Genomic DNA, 14,424 nt, shown 5'->3' with positions numbered 1-14,424 from the left:
GATGCTTTTGGATATTTCTAGATGTTTTGGATGATAGATTTCATACTTTTAGTTGGATTTTTCTTTATATATTTTTTGCATATCTTCTTTTGTATATCTTTCTTTTTAGTTTGTGGTTGTGATTAGAAACCATGTTTGGAATTGTTAAAACTTAGTCACCCTTTTTGCATAAGAAATTGTTTTAAGTGAAAAAGGAAATGGTAAACTAAGGAAAACTTTTGAATTTTTCAATCACAACAATGCTTAGTCAAATATTGAGATTTTCTAAGAAACTTAATTATAGGGCACCAACCCAATTGATTGAAGAAAATCTTTGGTGAAACTTGCTTGAATTCATACTTTGTGAAGCATGTATTGAACTAAGAACACAAGCTTGTGAGACTTGAGCCTATTGATGTGGTTACATTTTATAACCACTTATTTTCCATTCTTGTGTGCAATTGTTCTCTTTCTATGATTGTGATCCTTGATTTGCTTGGTTCTATATGTCCATTTATTTCTTGTAGTCATGCATTTGTATGATTGAGGCCATTATTTCATTAGCCCACTTACCCAAATAGCCTACCTTTTAATCTCCATTGTTAACCAATTTTGAGCCTATGCTTAACTAACTTGTTCTCATTTTAGCACATTACAAGCCCAAGGCGGAAAACCAATGGAAAGTCCTTGTTTGGATCTTTGATTAGCCTAGGCTAGTGAGAGTGTGTATTATTCAAAGTTGGTGAGGCTTGGGAACATTGGATGGGATAAAAAGGGTAGTACACTTTCATATTAAGGAATTGGGAACATATTCATGTATTGATTGAATGTATAAGACCTTATGCAATTGATGTCCTTGTACAAAGTATAAAAAGAAAAAAAATAGAATGAGAAAAAAAAAGAGGAATATATATAAAAAAAGAGAAGAAAAATAATAAAAGGGGACAAAATTCCCCAAAGTGAAGTTCAATAAAAGGGGATCAATGCATAAGTGTTATGAATCAAGGAGTAGAATGCATGAATATGTAAGAAAAAAATGAAGAATGGGTAGTTAGAATAGTTTGAATTTGTATAGGTCATTATATAGGTTAGGTGGGAAAGTCTATGCTAATCCAAGATCTAAACTCTAGTCCACTTAACCATAATTGATCCTACCTTGACCCTAACCCCATTACAACCTAAATGAAAGACCTCATGATGAATGTATGCATGCATTGAATAAGTGTTGATTGTTAGAAGAAAATGAATTTCTGGAAAGCATGATTAGAAGAGAATTGAGTGAATTAACCCTTAAACACTTGAGTGAATAGAGCGGATACACATCTGGTGAGGGTTCAAAAGTTCAATTACATGTGCTCACCCATATTATCTATATTCTTGCAAGCTTGAATTTATTTTGATAATTTAATACAATTGTGGTTTGGCTTTGATTCCTATTGCCCTAGCTCTTGTGCTTACACATGTTCCCTTGGGAATTGATTTGTTTGAACTAAGCATTTGCATTTACTTTAGGTAGTTGTATTTAGATAGGATTCATATAGTTTAGTGCATTCAAATAAATGTCATACTCCTTAGTTCCTTCTTATTTTAGCATGAGGACATGCTAAGGGTTAAGTGTGGGGAGGTTGATAAACCCCATTTTTAGGGTTTATCTTGTATTGAATTTAGAATATTTTGATGACCTCTTCTCGCATTGAGCCTATGAATTAGCATGGTTTTGTAATCTCTCCCGTATTTGTGCTTAAGTGTAAAAACATGCTTTTTAAGCCTTATTTTGATGAACTTTAATTCTTCTTTGATTCCATAAGATGCCTTGATGTGTTTGCTAGTAATTCCAGGATTGAAATAGACTAGGCATGGATCAAAGAGAGCAAGAAAGGAAGCATACAAGTGGAGAGAAGCATGAAAAGTCAAAGAAGTGAAATCAGCCGAGCACGCGCACGCGCATAAGGCGCCCGCGCGCACATTGCAGAAACAGCCAGGGACGCGCACGTGTACCGTGCGCGCACGCGTCGAAGTTCGCACATGACTTCATTAAAAGCAACACGTGCCTGGCGATTTGGAAGGGTTTCTGAACCTATTTTGGCGCCAATTACTGATAGAAAGGAATAAAAGGATCAAGGATTGAAGGGGGGAAGACATTAGAAGTTAGTTACCATTAGTCATAGTTTTTAGTTTTTAGTTTAGTTTAGAGAGAGAAGCTCTCACTTCTCTCTAGAATTAGGATTAGGTTTAGGTTAATCTCTCTTCTTAGATTTAGGTTTAATTCATGCTTTAATTCACTTCTCCTTAATCAAGTCTTAATCTTCTCATCTTCCTCTTTCTAGTTATGTGCTTTAATAATTGTAATTCTTCATTTTGTTTTGGATAGATTGTTGTTCCTTCGTTTTCTTTCAATAATGCAATTTGAGGTAATTCATGATAATTGTGATTTCCTTGATTGTTGTTGTTAATTCCTTTGCAATAATTGTTGTTAGATTCTATTCTTGTTATTGATTTACTATGCTTTCTTTTTACACCTTCCAAGTGTTTGATGAAATGCTTGGTTGGATTTTAGTGTAGGTCTTGTTCCTCTTGGCCTAGGTAGAGTAACTAGTGACTCTTGAGTTATCTAATTCCTTTGGTGATTGATGATTAGAAGTTGCTAATTGATTTGAATGCCTCTAAAGCTAGTCTTTTCTTTAGGAGTTGATTAGGACTTGAGGAATCAAATTGATTCATCTACTTGACTTTCCTCCATGGTTAGAGGTCAACTAAGTGGGAGTAATGGACAATTTGTTATCACAATTGAAGAGGATAACTAGGATAGGACTTCTAGTTCTCATATCTTGCCAAGAGCTTTGTTAGTTGTTAGTTTACTTTCTTTGCCATTTATATTTCTTGTCCAAAATCTTAAAAACCCTAAAATAACTCACAACCAATAACAAGACACTTCATTACAATTCCTAGGGAAAACGACCCGAGGTCCAATACTTCGGTTTATAAATTTTAGGGGTTTGTACTAGTGACAAACAACTTTTTGTATGAAAGGATTATTGTTTGGTTTAGAAACTATACTTTACAACGAGATTTCATTTGTGAAATTCTAAACCGTCAAAAATCTATTCATCAAAATGGCGCCGTTGCCGGGGAATTGCAATGGTGTTATGTTATTGGTTATTGTATATATGTGAATAGTGTGAATATCTTGCTTTTTGCTTTATTTTCTAGTTTTTGTTAGTTTTATTTTGTTTTTCCATAATGAATTCTCACTTTGGCTATGAGTTTGGTTCTAATTACGTTGTTGGAAATGTGGACTTTAATGGCAACATGTACCAATGATGGAACACTCCAAGATGGGAGGAGCCTCAAGGAATTGATCACTCCTATTGGCAACAACCTCCGGACACGTATAGGTATAATTTCCATCCTAATGCATGCCAATTTAACGGCTATGATGATTCTTTTTGTGACACTCAACAACCACCATCATATGCCTATAAACCATATCCTCAACATCAACCTCAACCATACTCACAAGCCCTTCTATACCAAGCACCTTCCTATAACTCATATCCATCATATGACCAATCATCCATACCACATTTTTATGACCATTTTGAGCAAGGACCGTTGGAACAACCACAAAGACATATGAACCACATATAGAGCCACCACCATTCCAACATCAATATTTTCAAGAGCCACCCCCTCCATATTATTACCAAGATGAACCACCTCCAATAAATGAGAATTTTCAACCACAAGATGAATACTACTTTCCACCACAACCTCCCATGGAAGAATACTCATATTCTTCAATCCAAGAGCCACATGATCCTAATCATATAATCCAAGAGGAACAAGAGTCAAGGGATCATCTCAAAGAAGCATTGGATCGATTTCAAGCAACCATGGAGTGTGTTGTGCAACAAGTGGAAAGAGAGGAGAATATTGAACCACCACAACTCTACCAAGAAGAACCATCTTCATACTATGAACCCTTCCCCCAAAATGATGAACCCTTCCACCCACCCCAACACCTTTCTATTATAAACCCTTCCCCCAAAATGATGAACCTTCCACCCACCCCAACCTCTAATAGATGAAACCTTTGGTGTTCTTGTTCAAGGGCAAGAAGAGATGAAAAGGGATGTGCAAAATTTCATGGCCGCCTTGGATGCGGTAACAAATCAATTAGCCTCCCAATGCTTGAACACTCAAGGAACTCCCATGGCTACATGTGGAGAATCAAATGAAGAACATAGCATGAAGGAGAGATTGGAAAATCCGGTGGGAAATGAGGGAAGTTGCTTTGTATTGGAACAATTGGAGGAAGGTTTAATTATTGAAGACAAGGAAGAAGTGGTAGAAGACTTAGGAGATGCGGAGCCTCCATGGGAACATAGAGTTGAAGAAAACCCCTCCAAGATGATTGAAATTGATGCTAGGGAGGAAAGTGCACACTTTCCAAGGCATATTCCATATGAAGGCTTGGATGGAATAGAGCAAGAATTGAGTTCCCATGGCAATGAAGAGCAAGCATCAAGTCCTAGTGGTGGAGAATCCTTTGAGCATGAAGAACCTTCTCCCGTTGGATTTGGAAGCGTTGAGGAGGTAAACTTTTCCTACACTCCCTATTATGATTTTAGTAAGGGAAAATGTTTAGATAAAATTGTTAAATAAAGGATTGAGATTAAGAGATCTTGTGAAGAGGTGGAAGTCCTTAGAAATAGAAGGAGGGGAGTGGAATACGCTTTGTCAAGATCGTTGGAAGCATCTTTGCCTAGGTTGTCATCTACTCCTTCACTTGAGTGGGTAAAATTCATTTCTATTAGCTTTATTGTCCCACTTGAGTATGGCTTGCTTGAAATGGATGGCCAACTTCGGATGCTTTGTGGGATGAAGCGCAAGCGAAAGATGTTTCGTGGTTGGCATTGTAAATCAAGGCTCATTTTGGTTGATACTTCAAGAGTTGAATACAAAGGTGGGAATAGTGCTCAAATAGATGGGTCTAGGAGGTTTGTTGGGAATTTCATAGAGAATTCATCTTGTTCACCGCCCGGATGGACCAATAATGATGATCAACTTCAAGACGGGTGTGAAGATAAAGTGTGGGATCCCGGATCGCAAGAAGAAGATCAACTTTGGGAGCCCCAAGCTTGTGAAGAACTCCATCAAGACTTGGCTCAATCCATGAGAAATCTTGGGGCACAATGGAAAACCAAGCATTGGTGGGAGTTCCAGGATGAGTACAAGCACAAGCCACCATGACAATGAGTCTCTCAACATGTCCAACTTAAGGACTTAAAATAAAAGTGCTAGGTGGGAGACACCCCACCATGGTAAACTCTTTCCACACTCTTTTAATTTTGCTTAATAAGTGATTTGAGTTGCCATTGTAGGTAGATGTTTCATACAAATTTGTTTGTGCAACTTAATTGTTGGCATAGTCACATGTATGTTGTGTTTAGTAGTAGATGAATAATATCAAATTGCATTTTTTGTGAATTGTATGATGGTTGATTGAATAAAGAGTTGTGAGCAGTATAGGGAGCACCTGAGCATAATTTTTCTGCTTAAAGGGCAAAAAAAAAGGGGTAGACAAAACAGCAGTTATCCAAACAGATAACAGAAGAGTGACAAGCTGTTCATTTAAGGAGTGGGAAGACATTAAATACCTCAACTAAAATCAGCAAAAAGCCAAGAAAGGAACAATTGACAGAGGATGAGCAAATCACTGCTCAAAATCTCTTTGAGGACAGTAAGAGCCCAGAGAGGAATACTTCTAGCGTTTAAATGCCAGAAAAGGGTAAAGAATTGGCGTTAAACGCCCAGTGGATGCCCAATTCTGGCGTTCAAATGCCAGAAAAGGGGGAAAATTGGCGTTAAACGCCGAGTGGGTGTCTAGTTCTGGCGTTAAATGCCCATCCAGGCCCCAATCCTAGTGTTCAAACGCCAATGAGGGATTAGACACCTGCAAGTGCTGATAGTAACCCCTCTAAGAAGGCTTCTCTAACCACCTCATTAGGAAATAAACCTACAGCAACTAAGGTTGAAGAACACAAAGCCAAGATGCCTTATCCTCAGAAACTCCGCCAAGCGGAACAGGATAAATAATTTGCCCGCTTTGCAGACTATCGTAGGACTCTTGAAATCAAGATTCCATTTGCAGAGGCACTTGAGCAAATACCCTCTTATGCTAAGTTCATGAAAGAGATCTTAAGCCATAAGAAGGATTGGAGAGAGACTGAAAAAGTTTTTCTCACTGAAGAATGCAGTGCAGTCATTTTAAAGAGCTTACTAGAGAAGCTTAAAGATCCTGGAAGCTTTATGATACCATACACATTAGAGGGTACTTGTACCAAGACAACTTTATGTGATCTTGGAACAAGTATCAACGTGATACCTGCATCCACTATCAGGAAGCTTGGTTTGATTGAAGAAGTCAAACCAACTAGAATATGCCTCCAACTTGCTGATGGCTCCGTAAAATTTCCATCAAGCGTGGTTGAGGACATGATTGTCAATGTTGGGCCATTTGCCTTTCCCACTGACTTTGTAGTGCTAGAAATGGAGGAGCACAAAAGTGCTACTCTCATTCTAAGAAGACCATTCCTAGCAACTGAACAAACTCTCATTGATGTCCAAAAGGGGGAAGTGACTCTGAGAGTCAATGAGGATGAGTTTAAGTTGAATGCTGTCAAAGCTATACAGCATCCAGACACATCAAAAGACTGCATGAGAGTTGATCTTATTGACTCTCTGGTGGAAAAGGTCAATATGACTGAGAGTCTCGAATCAGAGCTAAATGACATCTTTAAAGATGTTCAGCTTGATCTAGAGGAACCAGAGAAAATAGAAGAACCTCTGAAAACTTCTCAGGAAGGGGAAAAGCCTCATAAACCCGAGTTCAAACCACTACCACCATCCCAGAAAGATGCATTTCTGGGAGAAGGTAACACTTTTCCTGTAATCATAAACTCTACCTTAGAGCCACAGGAAGAGAAAGCACTAATTCAAGTGCTAAGGACACACAAGACAGCTCTTGGATGGTCCATAAGTGATCTTAAGGGCATTAGCCCAGCCAGATGCATGCACAAGATCCTTTTGGAGGATGATGCCAAGCTAGTGGTTCAACCACAAATGCGACTGAATCCAGCCATGAAGGAGGTAGTGCAGAAAGAGGTCACTAAATTACTAAAAGCTGGGATTATTTATCCTATTTCTGATAGCCCATGGGTAAGCCCGGTCCAAGTAGTCCCCAAGAAGGGTGGCATAATAGTGGTTCATAAGGAAAAAAATGAACTGGTTCCTACAAGAATAGTTACAGGGTGGCGTATGTGTATTGACTACAGAAGACTCAATACAGCCACTAGAAAGGATCATTTTCCTTTACCATTCATAGACCAGATGCTAGAAAGACTGACAGGTCATGATTACTACTGCTTTTTGGATGGCTATTCAGGTTATAACCAAATTGCAGTAGATCCTTAGAATCAAGAAAAAATAGCATTCACTTGTCCATCTGAAGTATTTGCCTATAGAAGGATGCCATTTGGTCCGTGTAATGCACCTGCAACCTTTCAGAGATGCATGCTCTCTGTTTTCTCTGATATGGTAGAAAAATTTCTGGAAGTCTTCATGGATGACTTCTTAGTATTTGGAGACTCATTCAGCTCCTGTCTTGGACATCTAGCACTTGTTTTAAAAAGGTGCCAAGAGACTAACCTGGTTTTAAACTGGGAGAAATGTCACTTTATGGTGACTGAAGGAATTGTCCTTGGGCACGAAATTTTGAATAAGGAAATAGAAGTGGATCAAGCTAAGGTAAAGGTAATTGAAAAATTACCACCACCTACCATTGTTAAGGCAATCAGAAGCTTTCTGGGGCATGCAGGATTCTATAGGAGGTTTATAAAGGATTTTTTCAAAAATTGCAAAACCTCTAAGCAATCTGCTAGCTGCTGATACACCCTTTGTCTTTGACACAGAGTGTCTACAGGCGTTTGATACTCTAAAAGCTAAGCTAGTCACAGCACCAGTCATTTCTGCACCAGACTAGACATTAGCATTTGAACTAATATGTGACGCCAGTGACCATGCCATTGGTGCAGTATTGGGACAGAGGCATGACAAGCTTCTGCACGTCATTTACTATGCCAGCCGTGTTTAAAATGATGCGCAGAAAAATTACACAACCATAGAAAAGGAATTTCTTGTAGTGGTTTATGCCATTAACAAGTTCAGATCCTATTTGGTAGGATCAAAAGTGATTATGTACACTGACCATGCTGCTCTTAAATATCTACTCACAAAGTAGGATTTAAAACCCAGGCTCATAAGATGGGTGTTGCTTCTGCAAGAGTTTGATATAGAAATAAGAGACAGAAAAGGGACAGAGAACCAAGTAGCAGATCATCTGTCCCAAATAGAACCAGTAGAAGGGGCATCCATCCCCTCTACTGAGATCTCTGAAACCTTCCCGGATGAGCAACTCTTTGCCATTGAGGAAGTACCGTGGTTCGCAGACATTGCAAACTATAAAGCGGTAAGATTCATACCCAAAGAGTACAGCAGGCAGCAAACAAAAAAATTAGTTATTGATGCAAAGTACTACTTGTGGGATGAACCATATCTCTTTAAGAGATGTGCAGACGAAATAATCCATAGGTGTATGCCCAGAGAAGAGGCACAGAAGATCCTATGGCATTGCCATGGATCACAATATGTAGGACATTTCGGAAGTGAGCGGACAGCCACAAAAGTCCTCTAATGTGGTTTCTACTGGCCTACTCTCCATAGAGGCTCCTGAGAGTTTGTATGTAGCTGTAACAATTGCCAAAGAGCTGGTAATCTGCCTCACGGTTATGCCATGCCTCAGCAAGGGATCTTAGGGATTGAGTTGTTTGATGTATGGGGTATTGACTTCATGGGGCCTTTCCCACCATCATACTCAAACACTTATATTCTGGTGGCAGTAGACTATGTATCTAAATGGGTGGAAGCAATTGCAACACCCACTAATGATACTAAGACCGTGATGAAGTTCCTCCAGAAGCATATCTTCAGCAGATTTGGTGTCCCCAGAATACTAATCAGTGATGGAGAAACTCATTTCTGCAATAAACAGCTTGACTATGCTCTGATCTGATATGGAATTAACCACAAAGTGGCAACTCCATATCATCCACAGACAAATGGGCAGGCTGAATCTCAAAGAGAGAACTAAAATGAATCCTGGAATGGACTGTAAGTACCCGTAGAAAGGATTAGGCAAGGAGTCTGGATGATGCTCTATGGGCATACAGAACTGCATTCAAAACTCCTATAGGGACCTCTCCATACCAGCTTGTGTATGGAAAAGCCTATCATCTGCCAGTGGAACTGGAACACAAGGCTTATTGGGCAACCAGATTCCTAAACCTTGATGCCAAGTTAGCTGGAGAGAAAAGATTGCTCCATTTGAATGAGCTAGAGAAATTCAGACTCAATGCTTTCGAAAATACAAAAATTTACAAAGAGAAAGAAAAAAGGTGGTATGACAAGAAACTGTCATCCAGAGTCTTTGAATTAGGACAGAAGGTTCTACTGTTTAACTCTAGGCTCAGATTGTTTCCTGGGAAATTAAAATTCCGGTGGAGGGGACCATATGTGATCACAAGTGTGTCACCATATAGATATGTAGAGCTTCAGGATATTGACTCTGACAAAAAGTTCATTGTTAATGGACAGAGAGTCAAACACTATCTTGAAAGCAATGTTGAGCAAGAATGCTCAAAACTGAGACTAGACTAAAGCTCAGTAAAAGTCCAGCTAAAGACAATAAAGAAGCGCTTGCTGGGAGGCAACCCAGTCATTAGCAAGGGTTCTTGTTATTTAAATAATAATTATAGGAGTTTGATATAAATTATCTTTAAGGTTAATTGTCAAATGCAGAAGTTTACAGAGTCACAGAAAGATTCAGAATAAAAAAAGCAGAGAAAAGGAGCTCACTAGCTTGAAAATGCCAGTAAGAGGCATTTTGGGTGTTAAATGCCAGAATGGATACCATTCTGGGCATTTAACACCAGTAAAGATACCATTCTGGGCGTTTAACGCCAGAGTTGCAACATCTTGGGCATTCAGAAAAATGCCCAGTGACAAAGGATTCCTGGCATTTAACACCAGCCAAGGTACCTGGCTGGGTGTTAAACGCCCAAATTGGCCAACAAATGGGCGTTAAACGCCAGAATGGATACCATTCTGGGCGTTTAACGCTAGTACTGACAGGGGGAGGTGATTTTGTTTTCACTTCAATTTTTTTTCAAATTTTCATGTTTTAATTCATAATTTTCTACATAAACATGTTACAAATTTTCATCTCTCAAATTCAATTTTCAAAAATTTAATAGTCTTCTAAATTCTTTTTAATTTTCTTTCAAAATCCCTTTCAAATCTTTTTCAAAAACTCATTTATCTTTTCAATTTTTTTCCAAATCTTTTTCAACTCATCATATCATCTTTTAATTCTTAGATGCATCAACAAAAATTCAGATTTAACTTCTTTATACCTTTTCCATATCTTTTGAATTTTAAAATCTCATCTTTTTCATATCATGATTCATCTTTTACAAATCATATCTTTCTATCATATCTTTTTCAAAATTTTCGAAACCCACCCCCTCCCTTTTAAATACACGTTAGGCCATCCCCATACCTCCACCATTCGAATCTGTCTCCCCCTCTATTCCTCTCCTTTCCTTTCTTTTGCTTGAGGACAAGCAAACTTCTAAGTTTGGTGTATTTTTCTATGATCACTGAGCAAAACCTCACCAAAATCATGGCCCCTAAAGAAAAATAAACCACTTTAAGAGGCAAGAAAGAGAATAATCCAAAATCACTTTGGAATCATGAGAGGTTCTTAACCAAAGAACATTCAGACCATTATCACAAAATAATGGGTTTGAGGTCAGTGATCCCGAAAGTTAAGTTCGATCTGAAAGAAGATGAATATCCAGACATCCAAGAATAGATTCGAAATAGAGGTTGGGAAATCCTAGCTAATCCTGAGATAAAGGTGGGAAAAAATATGGTCCAGAAATTCTACTCAAATCTGTGGCTAACAGATAAACAGAGAATGACGGGAACTGCCTTCCATAGTGATAGGCAAAATTGTGATTTACACTTTTTATAACTCGAACAATTCTTAGTAATGGCTCCAAAGACTTGGTGCACACTACTATGGTTCACTCACATTCTTCACAACTTCGCACAACTAACCAGCAAGTGCACTGGGTCGTCTAAGTAATAAATCTTACGTGAGTAAGGGTCGATCCCACAGAGATTGTTGGTATGAAGCAAGCTATGGTCATCTTGTAAATCTCAGTTAGGCGGATTCAAATGGTTATAATGGTTTTCGAAAATAATAATAAATAAAGCATAAAAGAAAGATAGAGATACTTATGTAAATCATTGGTGGGAATTTCAGATAAGTGTATGGAGATGCTTTGTTCCTGTTGAATCTCTACTTTCCTACTGCCTTCCTTCAATCCTTCATATTCCTTTCCATGGCAAGCTGTATGTAGGGCGTCACCGTTGTCAATGGCTACTTCCCATCTTTTCAGTAAAAATGGTCCAAATGCTCTGTCACAGCACGGCTAATCATCTGTCGGTTCTTGATCATGTCAGAGTAGAATCCATTGATTCTTTTGCGTCTGTCACTACGCCCAACAATTGCAAGTTTGAAGCTCGTCACAGTCATTCAATCCTTGAATCCTACTCGGAATACCACAGACAAGGTTTAAACTTTCCGGATTCTCAAGAATGGCCACCAAAGGGTTCTAGCTTATACCACGAAGATTCTGGTTAAGGAACCCAAGAGATACACGCTCGATCTAAGGTAGAACGGAAGTGGTTGTCAGTCACGCGTTCATAAGGACGGATGATGATGAGTGTCACGGATCATCACATCCATCAGGTTGAAGTGCAACGAATATCTTAGAACAAGAATAAGCTGAATTGAATAGAAAATAGTAGTAATTGCATTGAAAATCGAGGTACAGCAGAGCTCCACACCCTTAATCTATGGTGTGTAGAAACTCCACCGTTGAAAATACATAAGTGATGGTCCAGGCATGACCGAATGGCCAGCCCCCAAATGTGATCAAAGATGTAAAATCCCAGATGTCTCATACAATAGTAAAATGTCCTATTTATACTAGACTAGTTACTAGAGTTTACTAAAATAAGTCTAAATGCAGAAATCCACTTCTGGGGCCCACTTTGGTGTGTGCTTGGGATGAGCTTGAGCTTTTCACGTGTAGAGGCTTCTTTTGTAGTTAAACACCAAGTTGTAATGTGTTTTTGGCGTTTAACTCTGGTTTGTGACGTGTTTCTGGCGTTTTACTCCAGAATGCAGCATAGAACTGGCGTTGAATGCCAGTTTGCGTCATCTAAGCTCAAACAAAGTATGGACTATTATATATTGCTGGAAAGCTCTGGATGTCCACTTTCCAAAACCGTTGAGAGCGCGCCATTTGGAGTTCTGTAGCTCCAGAAAATTCATTTCGAGTGCAGGGAGGTCAGAATCCAACAGCATCAGCAGTCCTTTTTCAGTCTGAATAAGATTTTTGCTCAGGTCCCTCAATTTCAGCAAGAAAATACTTGAAATCACAAAAAAACACACAAACTCATAGTAAAGTCTAGAAATATGAATTTTGCATAAAAACTAAAGAAAACATCCCTAAAAGTAGCTAGATCCTACAAGAAACTACCTAAAAACAATGCAAAAAAGCGTATAAATTATCCACTCATCACAACACCAAACTTAAATTGTTGCTTGTTCCCAAGCAACTGAAAATCAAATAGGATAAAAATAAGAGAATATACTATAAATCTCAAAATATCAATGAATATTAGTTCTAACTAGATTAGCAGGACTTGTAGCTTTTTACTTCTGAACAGTTTTAGCATCTCACTTTATCCTTTGATGTTTAGAATGATTGGCATCTATAGGAACTCAGAGTTCAGATAGTGTTATTAATTCTCCTAGTTAAGTATGTTGATTCTTGAACACAGCTACTTTTAGGAGTCTTGGCCGTGGCCCTAAGCACTTTGTTTTCCAGTATTACCACCGGATACATAAATGCCACAGACACATGACTGTGTGAACCTTTTCAGACTATGACTCAGCTTTGCTAAAGTCCCCAGTTAGAGGTGTCCAGAGCTCTTAAGCATACTCTTTTTGCTTTGATCACGACTTTAACCACTCAGTCTCAAGCTTTTCATTTGGACCTGCATGCCACAAGCACATGGTTAGGGACAGCTTGATTTAGCCGCTTAGGCCTGGATTTTATTTCCTTGGGCCCTCCTATCCATTGTTTCTCAAAGCCTTGGATCCTTTTTACCCTTGTCTTTTGGTTTTAAGGGCTATTGGTTTTTTCTGCTTGCATTTTCTTTTTTCTTTTATATTTTTTTTCGTAAGCTTTTGTTCTTCACTGCTTTTTCTTACTTCAAGAATCAATTTTATGATTTTTCATATCATCAACAACATTTTTCTTTTTCATCATTCTATCAAGAGCCAACAATTTTAACATTCGTAAACAACAAGATCAAAAATATGCACTGTTCAAGTATTCATTTAGAAAACAAAAAGTATTGTCACCACATCAATATAATTAAACTAATTTCAAGGATGAATTCGAAACTCATGTACTTCTTGTTCTTTTGTATTAAAAACATTTTTCGTTTAAGAAAGGTGAAGGATTCATGGAATTATTTATAGCCTTAAGACATAGTTACTAAATACTAATGATCATGTAGTAAAGACACAAACATAGATAACATGAAGCTTAAAAACTGAAAAACAGAGAGATAAGAACAAGGAAGTTAAGGAATGAGTCCACCTTAGTGATGGTAGCACCTTCTCCTTGAAGGACCAATGGCGTCCTTGAGCTCCTCTATGTCTCTTCCTTGCCTTTGTTGCTCCTCTCTTATAGCTCTTTGATCTTCTCTAATCTCATAGAGAATGATAGAGAGCCCTTGGTGTTCCACCCTTAATTGGTTCATATCATGACTCAATCCTTCTAGAGAAGTATTGAGTTGTTTCCAATAGTTGTTTGGAGGAAAGTGCATCCCTTGAGGCATCTCAGGGATTTCTTGATAATGAGCTTCCTCATGCGTCTCTTGAGATCCATGGATGGCCTCTCTTGTTTGCTCCATCCTCTTCTTAGTGATGGGCTTGTCCTCTTCAACAGGGACGGATCCAGAAAGTTTAGTATGGAGGGGCTGAATTTTAGATAATTTTTTTTCATTTCATAAAAATAATTATTAGAGTTAATTTTTCAAAAAATTTATCAATATATATATATATATAATTATAATTTTTTTCACAATTTTATTTTAATATGATAATTACATAAAAAATAACAATATCAATAGTGCATTATAAAATTATAAAATACCAATAATTTATAGCTTGTTTAG

Source organism: Arachis duranensis, chromosome 9 (assembly GCF_000817695.3).
Source record: "Arachis duranensis cultivar V14167 chromosome 9, aradu.V14167.gnm2.J7QH, whole genome shotgun sequence".
NCBI classification, from domain to species: domain Eukaryota; kingdom Viridiplantae; phylum Streptophyta; class Magnoliopsida; order Fabales; family Fabaceae; genus Arachis; species Arachis duranensis.
The sequence above is the reverse complement of the archived record's forward strand: the minus strand, read 5'-3'. Positions refer to the sequence as shown.